Here is a 14,993-nt window from a genome sequence, read left to right as displayed (position 1 = left end):
GTTTATAGTCATAATGTCGAAAAAAAAATGTCGACTTACAAAAATGTCAAAAAACAAATGTCGAAAACAATAATGTCGAAAACCTATACATATAATGAAAAGAGTCAATTTTTTTAAAAAAAAATGTTGAAAAAAAAATGTCGATTAGCACTATCCATAAATACATAACCAAGAAGAGTATCATTTACTAGGGGGGTCCCCCCCAACCCACCTCACCCAATACCACCCGGCCACCCTCCCCCCACCACCCTCTCACCCCTCATACTCAACACATTTTAATTATATATATATATATTTTTTTTTTTGAAAAATTCAAAAAAATGTAGAAAAAATTCGACATTATTGGTTTTCCGACATTATTGTTTTCTAAAAAAAAATTCGACATTTTGACTTTCGACATTATTGCATTCGACATTATGAATGACCACCCTACCAGGCACATCAGTGACTGGTGTTGAGGGTGACCCTGCATCCCGATCCACCACAGGCGGAGGTCCCACCACCGTCTGGCCCCTCAGTGCAGGTGTCGCAGTCAGAGGGGCGTCCACATCAGAATCACTCGCCCCTGACAAATGGACCTGATGCACATCCAACTCGACATGGACGTCAGAGTAGTCAACTGGGCTGGACTCATTGCCATCCATAGACATGATGGTCTGTAACACATGTGGGTTTTCGTGGTCTACCACCCCACGACCCCCACTTGTGCCGGGTTGCTGTTGTGATAACAACCCTGTGCCTGGCATGACAACACCATCCTCTGGCTCCATTGCATCATCATCTGAAAAGTGGAGAAAAATAACATCAGTACACATGTCAGAAGCACATAACACACACACACATAGACATCACACAGACAGCCAACACATCAAGCAGACATGTCAGACACAACTGAGTACCTGCCATGCATGCAAGGTCACTTTGATATAGCATCAGTGAGTAGGCATGTAGAACGGTGTAACATGGCCCAGAGGTGGGTTGATGCAGTGCAGTACATGTGTACGTTACCCACTATCTACATGATCAAGTGCATCATGATGTGCATCAATATATGTGAAAGCAGTGCAAGGTCAAGTTCAGGCATCATGTGCAATGTGCATGCAATGGGTTGCATGGCTACAAGCAAACCACCCCTCCCCCTAAATTGAAATGCAGGGATGGCTTGCATGGTATCAAGAGGATGACCAGAGACCTGTGTATTGGCAGACAGTGTTGACTAGCATCAATTGCATCATCTGAGTCAACTGACAACACAGCAGATGATGATGGGACAGTAAGCAGGACACATGATGAACCCTCAGTAGTACACCCATGTGTGCAGAAGACACTACACCAGTTGGACAGAGTCAGTGGGCCTGAAACAGGGTGAGGCCTGTGCCCCACACAGACTGTCACACCCTAAACATGTGTGGGACGCAGGACTGAGCCAGAGTGGGCATGGGAAGGCTGATGAAATGCCATGTAATGTAGGTCACCCTGGACACGTACTACAATGATCATCCAGTCAAGGACACATAGGGGCATGCATGGATTGCACATGGAGCATGAATGGGCACTCATGTCCCTGCGGAGCATCTGCCATCTGCACAGTCCAAGTGAGACAGCCTGCATGAAGGACAAAGGATGTACCCCACCACATGTGTCTGGCAGGTTGGCTGGTGGAAGTTTGCAAGTACACAGGAGGCTTGAACAGGGCATTGCATCACGGCAAAATGATGCACACCAGTGCAATGGTAAAATTGGGGTGCAGGGGGGTGGAGGGGCAAGGAAGCATGCCTACGTGGAGTACCCGCATGCAGGCAGATGACACATGCACGTCAGTCATGCAATGACATAGTCCCAGTGCTGAGAGGAAGGACACCCCAGGCTACATCAGAAGTGCCAGTGAGCTGGAACATGGACCGGAGGGGCATCTGGGTGACTAGCATGTGAGTAGGGTGCAATTGTGGTGATGAGGACAGTCCCCGTCTGCTCTACATGTCCACCATCCTGCACAGCAGGCATGCATCAGTGAAGCATTGCATGACTTGCACATTAGAACCATGTACACATGACATGTAGTGCCAGTCATGCACAACACATCACACAAGTAAAACACACATGGCCTCGACAAACACGCAACAACACTCACTGGACTGGGCATCAAAGTCCTGCATCTCTCCCACTCCTTCGACCAATTCTGGTGGTATGAACTCCGAGACGAGTGTCTCGTGCGGAGTGAGGTCTTCCTCCTCAGGGTCCGGCCCACTGCCAGTCACCAGAGTCATGTTGTAATTTGAGGCACGCTTCGCCTTAGCGCTGTGTTTGAGATCATTCCAACCCTTTTTGCACTCTTGCGCATCTCATGGCCGAATGCACTCACATGTTCAGCAACTTGCTTCCAGTGGGTATCACGATGGGCAGCTGTAGTTTGACAATTCGGCCCCACTAGCATGTCACGGTTGTGGTCCCGCACGTAGTTCCAGAGGAAGTCCAGTTCCTGCTTGCAGAAAGGCTTCTTCCTCGACGTGCCAGAGGCCGTAGCTGTGTCTGGGGTCCCAGCCTGTACTGCAGGTGCAACCTTCCTCCTCTTGGACGCTGGTCCGGACCCTGGCTGGCAAATGCCACCCTGATCAGTATGGGCAGTGGCGCTGGTGGAATGAGCCGAGGGAGTGGCAGGTGGAATATGGAGTGAGGCCCTGACTTGCGTCAGTGGCTGCTGGGTGCCCTGGAATGGACCCTGCGCAGCAACATCCGCTGGGCCAGGGTCATTGACCGGGACTGTCCTGGTTGGTAGACTCACAACCGGGGTTGTGTTGGCTGCATCTGCCCCTGCACTTGCCAACATCCGGCTGGTCGGGGCAACAGATGACATTACTGCCCCAGGGACACGTGCCTCCTGACCGCCTGGAAATCTTCCATGGACTCTTCAAGTGCCAACGCAGCCTGCGCTGGCAGACCCTGAGCCTGGGTGGTGGTGTCCACAGATGCACCTGCAGCTACCACTACCCTTGGGCCCGTGGCAGTCGATGAAACGGACTGCTGGGTCACATGGGCGCCAGTGTCAGATGCAAGAACTGCATCTCCTGGAGCCACAGGGGGTGGTGGCATGACTGCACCAACAGGTGGCACAACATCGTGCCGAGCTGCTGCACCCCTGCCTCTTCCCCCTCTGCAGCCACCCTGGACACCCTGGAGTCCCCCTACTCCCTGGTCACCCCGCCCACGTCCCTGACCACGCCCGCCACGTGGAGTACGGCCAGCTGACGCGCCCCTAAGCTTTCGTGGCCTCCCATGGAATAGTGCCGGCACAGATGGAGTAGTGCCAATGGGAGGTGTACACGACAATTGTCCTGGGCAATTGGGGTGAAGGGGGTGGGATACAAGATGTTAACAGCACACCTGCACCTGCAAGGCTGTATGTGACCCCTGTGATAAAGTGATGGGCCACGCAACGCTCAGGCACCCCAAAACTGCAGTAAAACCATGCATGCAACCCCCGGTAGCCCACGTGTGTGTAATTAACCTCCCGCAGTATGCGGTGGCACCCAGGGACACGAAAAACACGTACGCGTGGGACACGCAGGCTACTATGACCTCGAAAATGGGTACACAATACACAGGGACACCCGCAGTGGGAAAAATAGTGTGCGCGACTCACCGTCAGACTAGTGTGATAATGCAAAAACACGTGTAGCCAATACCCCCGCCAAAAGAAGAGATACGTCCTTGATCCGCTGTGAAGTTGTGATGGCGCGCAAAACAACACGAAGTAGCAACACACAAGTCGGTCTCCACAAAAGGCACGTGCAGCGAACTGCTGGCCCCGCTCACCTTTAACCCGTGCTGAGGGAAACAGCCGTTTCCTTGGATCACGCGCATTCACACGCAGACGTGTATTTTTTTATTCACGTGCTGATTCACTATGCAGCCGTCACGAGGGAAACGCCCACGCATGTAACGTCACAGACGCGCTTACGCACTAAAGGCCTTTCCTCGAATGACACGCTGACGTGCAGTTTTTTTCACGTGCCAAATTACTCCATATCAAGCTGGCCATGCAACAACACATGGAAGACCACGCTCCTGCCCAGAAGGCCATTTTCCGGCCCCCCAGGGCCCGGAGCACGCTCCCACCTGCCATCTGCTGCTGTCTGCCTGCCTGCTGCCCACTTTCCCTGCTGTTTGGTGCCTGCACGTCAGCCATCTGCAGGGGTGCAGTTGCTGTGACCACTCCTGCTGGAACAGAAGACTCTCGACTGCTATTCCATCGCTCCACAGCCCAGCCCCAGGACCCAGTCACCCACCCACACTGGCCTCTGAGGTTGTCATGTCGGACGCAACACCATCTGGCACCACTGGCAACCCCCAGCTAGAGAGGCAGAGGGCTACCAGCTTCAGTGCCAATGAAGTTGGTCTCCTGGTGGAGCGAGTCCTGGGGCAGTATGATGCCCTCTTTGGAAGTTTGCGCGCCGACAATGAAGGACGGAAGAGGATCTGGATGGACGTTGTGGCTGCCATCAATGTGGAGGGGGTGGGAGTCCGTGACATTCAACACCTCCGGAAGCGCTGGGAGGACTTCAGGTCCAGGACCCTCAACAAGGCCCGCCACCTCTTGAAGGCAGAGGATGCTGAGGGGTGCCCAGTCCACCTAACCAACAACCAGATGAGGGTCCTGGAACGTATACACCCAGAGCTCCACCTCCAGGTCCTTGAGAGGCAGACCCGTCTGGATTTGAGCGGTAAGTGTACATGCGTACTGATTGGACGCTGTGCATGTTGAGGTGTGGCAGGAGTGTGCAGGTTGCACATATGTCTTTGTAGGGCCATGTATGGATGTGTATGTACAGGGACGTGAGCCTGCAGCATGTGAGTCTCCTCATATGTTTGAGTCACATCAATGGTGTATGTGTTAGTGAGCATGCTTGGCAAATGTAGGTGTGGGTGCACGCATTTTTGAATTTCCGTGTATGTACTGTGGCATGGTTGTGGTGTCACACATGGATGCTGCTTCCACCTGCATGTATCTGCACTATGTACATTTGCATGTGTGTGTATTTGACAAGTGTGCAACTGTGATACACCATGGATGCATGTGACACTGACATGTAGTGGGCTGATTGGCAGATGTGACATGGATGGCAATGTTATCACAGCGACAGGCGGTGGAGATGTACAGATGCATGTATGTCTGGTGGCGTGGGTGCATGTGTTCTGCACTCCCCGTGTTGCATGTGACGTCAGGCTCACCTTCGGCTGCTCATGCTGTTGTTTGTGTATGGATGGTGCTGCCTGGTGCAACATTCCTGTTGATTTGCTCATGTGTGTGAGTTTAAAGGATATGTGTGTTGGGGAGTGTGATGCCATGTCTGAAGTTTGACACTGCCACTCATGTACAACTGTCATGTGTTTATCAAACCATTGTACAGTGCCTTGATGCCTGTGTTCTATCTTTCCCTGTCTGCAGCGTCAACTGATGAAGAGGGCGGAGACGGTGCTGTGGAACAAAGTGGCAGGGATCCCACCGCCAGCCGGAGACGCAAGGCCCGGCTCCCCTCCCAGGTTGTCATCTCGTCGGGGAGTGAGGAGTCTGGGGCTGTGTCCGTGGCCGCAGCTGTTGGGAGTAGGTCCAAGAGGCCGAGGTCAGAGGTGGATTCCTCGGCAGCAGAAGGGGCAGCAGAGACCCCACAGGGTCCGATGGAGGAAGATGGCACATAGTCATCCAGGTTGGTGGGGGGTTTGGTTGAGGAGGATGCCGTGGAAGGGACAGACATGGGGTCTGGAGGGGGGGATTCCACTGGTGCTAGAGGTGCAGTCCAGGGGCAGGGACAGGAGGCAGCACAGGCTGCCACGGAGGTGCCTGTGTGTAATCCTGTCCCCGATCCTGTGACTGCATCATCCCGCACCAGCAGGGATGCCTACGTCCAGACCCGTTCTCAGGGAGGGGATGAGCGCACAACAACTGGCCTTCCTCTCCCTGCGGATGTGGCAATCCGGGACCGTGTTGAGCCTGTCCTGGCTGGGGTGGCGTTGCGTCAACGGGGCATGCGAGAAGACCTGCAGTGTTTTCGTGAAGACACTGCACGTCATCTCGGATGCCTCTTTGACCGCGTCGACCTACAGGGACGTGTCACCAGTGCTGGATTCCTCCGTCTGCTGGACCTTCTTCCGACCCCCTTCTCACCTGAACCCCCTATGCGCCAGTCGTCCTCCGTGCCATTTTCCGGCCCATGTGTCACCTGGGTACTCTGTGGAGCTGCCTCTGACCCAGCGGCCAGGCTGATGGAGGACACATCCCTGGCACAGTCGGGAGTCGGAGGTCCAGCAGGTGTGGCCACAACAACAACTGCACCCCAGCAGGAGGAGGACATGCAGGCATCAAGAGCCAGGGCACAGGCACAGCAGCAGCAGGCTCAAGGTGGGAGCGATGATGGCTCGGGCCATCAACATCAGAGGGGCAGGCATCGGCCGGAGGGCGGGAGGACCCTGGATTGGGAGTGTCTTCCGTGTGGCAGCGGTTGGGCCACCACATAGATGCGGAGCGGCGGTGGGTGGAAGAGGCACGGCTCACTATGGTCAGGGCGGAGAACTTCATGCGCAGGGTGCTGAGGCGGGCCGAGGGCCTTGAGGATATTTGCAGGGAGTTGGAGGTGGTCATGGCGTTATCCCTGCGAAACCTCGGGGCCATGGAACAGGCCCGCCTCCAGGACATAGAACAGGAGTTCGATGATGCCCTGGCCCGGGAAATCGACAAGAGAGATGTAAGACTTGCCCGCCGCCATTGTATATAGTTAGGTAGTGTTAGGTTTCATTTATGTTTTTCTTTCATTTGGCCCCCACCTTTTTGTAGATAGTTCTTTATTAGGTAGTCTTTTTTGTAGGTTTCATTTCAATAGTTGGGTTCATGGACCCTGGATTTGTTATTTGTATATATGAACAGTGGATTTTTCATCATTACTTTTTTTATTTGACCATGGAGCAATGGATTTTACTTATTTCTTTCCCTTTGGATTTGCTTTGTTGGACGGAGACTTTGGACACATCTTCATTTGGATTTATTTTGATTCTGATTTCATATATTTTATTAATTTTGGGACATGCTGCATTTTATTTCTTAGTTCCATTATTGTGTGTTTTAATTTAATTCCCTTCAATTTGTGTTCAATACATTTTTGTTTCGTACTTCAATTTGTGGTATTCTCTCATTTGTTTCATGCATGTCACAATGTGGGTTTTCACATTCACTGGCACCCATTGTGTGTGTGTGTGTGTGACGGATTTGTGTTGATTTACATACTTGCCATTTGGGCTGTGTCATGTAATGGGCATTTCAATGTGGGGTGGATGGATTACTTGGTTGGCTCTTTGGACAGGGGTGGCATGCAGTGGGCTTTGGGTGGCCATAAGGCCCATGATTGTGGATCATGATGACGTGTTGGGGGGGACATGAGTCGGGGCCTGCTGCCAGGTGCCCGTCACTGCTGGGGGGGTGGGGGTGCAGAGGGACATGAGTCGGGGCCTGCTGGCAGGTGCCCGTCACTGCTGGGTTGGTGGGGGTGCAGGGGGACATGAGTCGGGGCCTGCTGCCAGGTGCTGTCATGATCACTGCTTCCAAGGGGCTAGGACCAGCCCAACATCCTCGGAAACAGGCCTCTAACCTTCATCCTAGGCACCAGCCGGTCCCCATTGGGACCTTTTGGACCTTGTCCTGGCGCCGGTGGCACCAGGCTCATCAAAATCACTGGTCCCGGCACTGGAAGCGCCGGGCTCATAACATGTATAAAGATGCTTGGGTGGACTTACCTGCAGCAGACCATGCTGCTTACTTACCAGCCATATGGGAATCCTCTACGAGCCGGGACTAGTTTCTTACCTGGGTGGGGCAGTGGAGGAAGAGGCCTCATCACTCCAAGGCTATTTAAACTACACCCGATTGATGCAACGTGCTTCGCATTATTCTGCATGTGCAGCAGAACGCTCACCGTGTCGGTTCCAGTCTTCATTCTTCCGATCCTGAACCTGTGAGAACAAAAGCTTACCTTTCTTGTATCCAGCCTTCAGAAGCACCTGCAAAGACAAAGAAACAACAGGTTAGCACAGCAACCTTCACTCGCAGCGCTTTCCTCACCTGATCCATCGGCAGTTACCAACTCTTCGCGCTGCTCCTCCGCCATTATAAAAGCCTGTGAAGACAAAAGCATAATTATTCCTGTGGGGAATTTACTTACCGGCACCCCTCGAATTCCGGTTTTCTTCAACGCTGCATTCCTGCACCTGAAAGAGAAAAGGAGAGACATTAGGCAGGCTATTTACTCACGCGCCATTGCGCCCTCCACAATTAGGCGCCTGCAAATACCCCAGCGTTTTCCAGAGTCTCTTCAGCATCCGAACTCATACCTGCAAAAGAAAAGAGACAGTTGGAGTGCATTTCGAAAGCAGGCAACAGGCACTTACTTACACACTCCCAAGCGCTTCATTCCTATGCGCTGGCTCGAACTCCGGCTCTCTTCAAACCACCATCTTCCGCCTCAAGAGCCCTGCAAGACAAAAGGCACCATTTGAAAAGAACATTATACAGAGCCCTATTCCATACTAACGTGCCCACGCACCTAAAGACTGTAAGGACATTCAAGGTGCCCGGAAAGTCACAGTTCGTGCAGTTAACGACGGTTAGCAATCCTCTGAAGTCAAGAGGCCTATGTTTCAACCCAGTGAAGGAACTGGTAACTGCACCCTGCACCAGACGCAGATGGAGAGTCCAGCATTCACCTATCTAAGGTGAGCACGTTGACCTTGGGGCTCCACGGAAAAGTGAGAGGGGGAGAGAGAGAGACACCCGACAATCCCAGGTCATTAACCCCATATTCTTTCACCTGCAGACATCTTACTCTTCGAGTTAGACACACAGTGCGAAGAGGCCCAGCCCCGGAAGCCAATCGAGTCCTGCACTTCACTTTTCAAGATACAGTTAGCACCCTGCCAAGACCAGCGCCTCCGTGGGAATCAGGTGAGCGTTACAGAACGCGAAGCCAACCGCAAAACTCCTACCCAGGCGCAATGGAAACCTCAGATACCGATCAATTGGCCCAGTTACTTGGGGAACTAAAAGCGGAAGTACATGCAGCTCGTCAGGAAACGAACGCTCTAAGAAGAGAGCTGATTATATCCAAGGAGCGAACAGATGACCTCGCTAGGCAATTGCTACAAACGCAGGCAGGACAAACACCTCTGCCCGCTTCAGGAGGAAACTATCCTTCAGCATCCTCCACAAACCCAGTGCAAATCAATCTACCCGGTAATGTGCCCTTGGCTCCGCCCGAACGCTTTTCTGGTGACCCAAAGAGATTTGCAGTGTTCATTAACCAGTGCCGCTTACACTTCTTATGTAGGCCAGCAGCCTTCCCAACAGATCAGGCCAAGGTGGCCTTCGTGCTTTCTTATCTCAGTGGCAGTGCCGCAGATTGGTCGATCCCTTTAGTCACTCAGGATGATCCGGTTCTTCATAATTTCATAATTTCCAGGCTTTCCAGTCCAGCATGGAGAAACTGTTCGCAAGACATTCACAAGGGCAGGCCTTGGACAATGAACTCCTTTCGTTACGACAGGGTAATCAAGACCTTTTGACTTACATCGCATCATTCAACAGACTTATAGTGGAAACTCAATGGCCTGAGGATTACGCTTTTCTACAGAGGCCTGCGTGGAGAGCTCAAGGATGTGTTAGCTCAAGTTGTGAATCCTCCACAAGACTGCTAAGACTATATTGACCTAGTTGTTCAATTGGACCACAGATTACAGAACAGGAAGGCTGATCGTTCCAAATTTGATACCCGAGTGTTTTCCAAACCGCAGACCTTAGCTAGTGGAGTTGACACCGTGGAACCCATGCAAATAGGGGGCATGAAAGGACCATTAACCCAAAAAGAGTGAGAAAGGAGAAGACAGCTGCAATTATGCCTCTATTGCGGAAACTCGGGGCACTTTCTTCGAGACTGTCCAGTGAAACCAGCTAAGAAGGCTGTAGGAGCTGCAGTTACCTGTACCACAAATTCTGAGCAGGGAAACGACCTAGCCCGACAAGTGTAGAGGTCCTCTTGCCGAGCGTTAAAATCTGTTCCATGACCTCGCATTTCGTGGTGCCTATGGTCCTCATTAGCCCTGAACGTCCGGATCGTTTGCATGCAATTGAAGCTTACATCGACAGCGGAGCAATCGGCAATTATGTGGACCGTGAAATGGTATCAAGGATGAATCTACCTCTTTGTCCTAAGGCAGTAAAAGACGTCATTACTACAGTGGATGGCACGGAGATAGCCTCCGGACCAGTAACTTACACCACCCAGGAAGTGACGTTAGTGAGCCAAGATGGACACCGGGAGAAAATCGTGTTCGATGTGATCAAGGCCCCTCAGTTCCAGATCATTCTAGGAATTCCTTGGTTAGAGAAGCACAATCCTCAGATCGATTGGCGAGCAAAGACGGTTCAGTTTCCTGAATGTATCCCCACTTGTTATCCTCGGCCTGACGTTTCACTGGCAGCAATCTCTTCTGAGGTTCCCCAACTACCTCCTGAATACCAGGAATTCCAAGACGTCTTTCAGAAGGACCAAGCTAACTCCCTGCCTCCTCATAGGTCTTACGACTGTCAAATAGACCTGATACCCGGATCTACTCCTCCTTGCAGTAGGATTTATGCCCTCACCGAGCCAGAGAATCTCCACCTCAGACAATATCTGGACCAATACCTAGCTAACGGGTTTATCCGTCCTTCAAGATCCCCAGCTTCTTCGGCTTTGTTCTTCTTTCCGAAAAAGGAAGGAGACCTTAGAACTTGTATAGATTACCGCGCCCTGAACCAAATCACCGTTAAAAACAGATACCCGTTGCCTTTGATCCCTGAACTCCTGGACCAAGTCAAAAACGCATGTATATATACAAAGTTGGATCTCAGAGGAGCCTACCATTTGGTACGAGTAAAAGAGGGCGATGAATGGAAGACGGCCTTCCACACCAAGTATGGGCTGTTTGAATATCAAATGATGCCCTTTGGACTATGCAACGCTCCGGCCGCCTTCCAGTATTTTATGAATGACGTCCTCAGAGAACTCATAGATGTGTGTGTAGTTGTCTATATTGACGACATCCTCATCTATTCACCATCTGAAGAGGAACATCGGAAACACGTTAAAGAGGTCCTCGAGAGATTGTGTCAACATAACCTTTTTGCTAAGCTTGAAAAATGCGTTTTCAACGTAACTGAAGTTGAATTCCTGGGATTCATACTGTCGCCTAACGGAGTCCATATGGATTCAAAAAAGGTTGATGCAATCATCAAGTGGCCTTCACCAACCTCTGTAAAAGGAGTTCAAAGCATGTTAGGCTTCGCTAACTTTTACCGCAGGTTCATTCCCGAATTCTCTCGAATAGTCCAGCCCATCACCGCTCTGTTAAAGAAAAACAAACGTTTTGAGTGGTCTACAGAGGCGGAACAAGCTTTCCAAGACTTAAAAGCTAAATTCATCTCTGCACCTGTTCTGAAACATCCCCGCCCAGAACTCCCCTACATCGTTGAAACAGATGCTTCTAGTCTTGCTATGGGGGCAGTTTTATCACAAAGGGATCCAGTTACACACCAATTACATCCTGTAGCCTTTTGGTCCCGCAAATTCTCGGCTCCCGAGATCAACTATACTATTACAGACAAGGAACTTCTAGCTATCAGATCGGCCCTTAAGGCCTGGCGGCATTACCTTTTGGGAGCCAGACACACAGTCACAGTAATGACAGATCACCGCAACTTACAATATCTGAAGACGGCCAAAGCTCAGTCTTCCAGGCAGCTCCGCTGGGCTCTGTTTTTGGCTGAGTTTGACTTTATAATTACTTATCGACCAGGCAGTAAAAACGGAAAAGCAGATGCCCTCTCCCGGATGGGAATAGATGAACACTTGACCAATCCTGAACCAATACCCATAATCCCTGAACAAAGAGTTTTGGGTTTGGTCAGCGCTCAATCCCTTGAAGACATCGAGACAACGGTCAAATCACTCCTAACTCCGGCAGAATTACAGGACTGGCAACTCAAGGGGAAGGACTTCTCAGTGGATCAAGACCTACCATATTTCCGAGGACTGTGGGATGTTTTTATCCATGCATCCAAGCCCTACCACCAAAGCTGTGCAGTACTGACATGGAAAACATCATGATGGCCAGAGCTTCCCAGAAAATGCACAGGGAAATGCATGAAGAATAGGCTGCCACTCATTTTTGCCGATGTTATGGGCACAGAAGGACACTGCCTAAAACCACCATTGGACTACCCACACAGTAGTCTGAAACCATTGGGAATGGCAATGCTGATTGCCAAAAGCAAACCCATAACTGTTGGGAATTCATTTTCTTAAATCCCAAAAAGGGGTGCAGTACCAGTACTCACCACTATCCAAAAGCCGGCGTTTTAAAACAACACCAGATTTTACTTTTTTGTAGAAAACTGAATAAATGAACCCAAAACATGCCAAAGAAAGACATTTTAAGAGGTGGATCCAATGTAAAGTTATATTCTGAAGTGACTTGAAGGTTTATAACAAGACTGGCTGAGCTGTGGATTTCAGCAGTTTAAGTAAATTTGGACTGAAAGACACTAAAAAAATCTAAATGTTTAAATTGACTGAGTGACCTACTTTTGTGTGTCACATAGGTTTCAATTGTTTAAATGTCATAGTTTTAAACTTAGAATCAGCATCCTAGCTGCATATGTAAAAAAATGTCTTGACTTAAACTGGGGAACAGAAATGACATGTAGCTAAAAACTGGCTTAAAGAGATTCCAATTTTGCCTAGCAACTACCCCCCATCAGGAGTGAAACTTGAGTCACAGCTGTGTTCCCAGGCCTATCTGCCTTTTGCTGGCCACACTAAGGATATGCCATCTCTCTGATAATTGAATTAAGGGGAGCCCCCACAGAATACAGGAGCTCTGAACAAAGCCCTGTCCTGACCCAGGCAGATGGTTTATTGCAGATGTCATAAATGTAGCTTCCTCCTGGAAGGACAAAGGAGGGGCACAGCCTGTGAGAGCAAGCTGGCTTGGCAGAACTGGAAAAACCAGAAATTCAACCTTGTGCTGGGGGAAAACCACACCCCTTTGGGGCCAGAACATAACTCTAAAAAGATGAATAACTCATAGAGCGGACTTGTGAAAATTATTTAAATGACACCATAATTCTTGTGATTTTTCTGCCCACATTTTAAGAGGTTTTTAGAACCGGTGGCATGTTCAGGGGGGTTTTAGCGGAAAAGAGAATATTACTCAAAATGTGTGCATGTGAAAAATCTGACACTTCATCAACTAATGTCCATACTCCTTGCGCACATGTGTGTAAATTTGGGTTAATGTCCGGTATTGCAAACCAGTTAAAAAGTGCAAAATATTGCCATTTCTGAATGCAAGCCCCCAGGAAGAGCAGAGTTGGAACAGGGGATACCTCCTGTGATATGTGATGGGTGCATGTAATTTCAAACCACTGTGTAGCTATGAAATATGTATTTGGTTCAAATCTAGATTTGTGTGCAAGTTGACAGGAGGAGTGGACTTTCTGCAGGCTGTAAAATGACATCACTCTGACACAACTTAGCTCCCCCAATCAGGGGAGAAATGAAAGCTTGGCCAATGATAAGTGGAGAGGGGCTGGCTAGTGATGCTGCTCACACACACCCATTTTAAAAAACACATAAAAGCAGAGAGACCGGACAGATAGGGACCTTCAAATCCATTTGCAGCTGGAAGCTCTGCCGGGAAAATCCATACTTTACCTCCATCAACCTTCAGAGACCCAGACCAGACCAGCAGAGTAGAGCTGACCTGTTAGCAGAACCAGAGAGAGCTGACCCAGATCACTGTGAAGTGCAGAGACCAGAGTCCAGTCTAAAACCTGACCAGATCCGTGGCAAGGCCCATTTCATTCAAGAATATAGTGTGAGTACCTAGCAAAACTGTGCAGAACCAATCTCCTAGTTAAAATAATATAATTCAATATACTTTAATCTAAGTAGAACTGTCTCCTAACTGTCACCTGTCATTTGCAAAGCTGTCACCTGTCATTTTCTAGTTGCAAGCTGCACTTGTCTTTTTGAACTTTAAAATTTCAAATCTGAAAAACGACCTTCACAAAATCGCTCATATCTCCGCGACCGTTTGTCTTAGAGACTTGCAGTAACTTTCCTCAGAAAGCTTAGAATCGTGGCTTTCCTACGAACCTAGAACCGCATTCCTACCCCCTATAGTTTTGCCGCAATCGTGAAAAACGCACTCGCGAATTTACCGCGATTTGCCAATTTCTCCACGTGTAAAAATCTGCTGCTGCTTGCCTTCCGTTGCAAAAATTCGTTTGCAACCTGACAACCATTATAGAGCATTGCTAAAGTGATCCTGAACTTATTCAAAGCATATACCACTCACCCTAAACCTCCTAGAGGGAATTAAAAGCATTTTAGTATATTTTTTCTACATTGCCAGCACATTTAAAAGCATTTGGGCCTGTGTTTTCAACATCTGTAGTCTAAGTTGCTGGGTGAACTGAATCACATTTGATTGCATTTCTGAGAACTGTGTGCCTTCCTTCCATTTCCTTGCATAGCATAAAAGGGAGGGGATTGCCAGAGGAAAGTGATTACATTGTTTTGCTGAAATTCTATCAAGTTATTTTCTTTACTGCATTTCATTCCACATTGCATCCATTTGAAACCATAAAAGTATTGTTGCTATCTTATCCATTTCATGTCAACTCCTTAGTGATTATCAAGAAGTGTGCTAGTGCCAGATTCTCCGTTGTTAATCTTTATCATCTCAGATTAAGTGTGATATTCAATTATTAATTTATTATAAAGCGTGATATATATATATATATTGTTTAATTTATCAAATAAACCTTTAACTTGCAAAACAGAACTACTTCTTGGCTCAGTGGGGTCAGGAGGATTCCAAGAGAGGGGTGTTATATAAGGGTAGTCATC

This window comes from Ambystoma mexicanum, chromosome 1q (assembly GCF_040938575.1).
Source record: "Ambystoma mexicanum isolate Mex_15411 chromosome 1q, UKY_AmexF1_1, whole genome shotgun sequence".
Classification (NCBI taxonomy): Eukaryota; Metazoa; Chordata; class Amphibia; order Caudata; family Ambystomatidae; genus Ambystoma; species Ambystoma mexicanum.
This window is presented reverse-complemented; position numbering follows the sequence as displayed.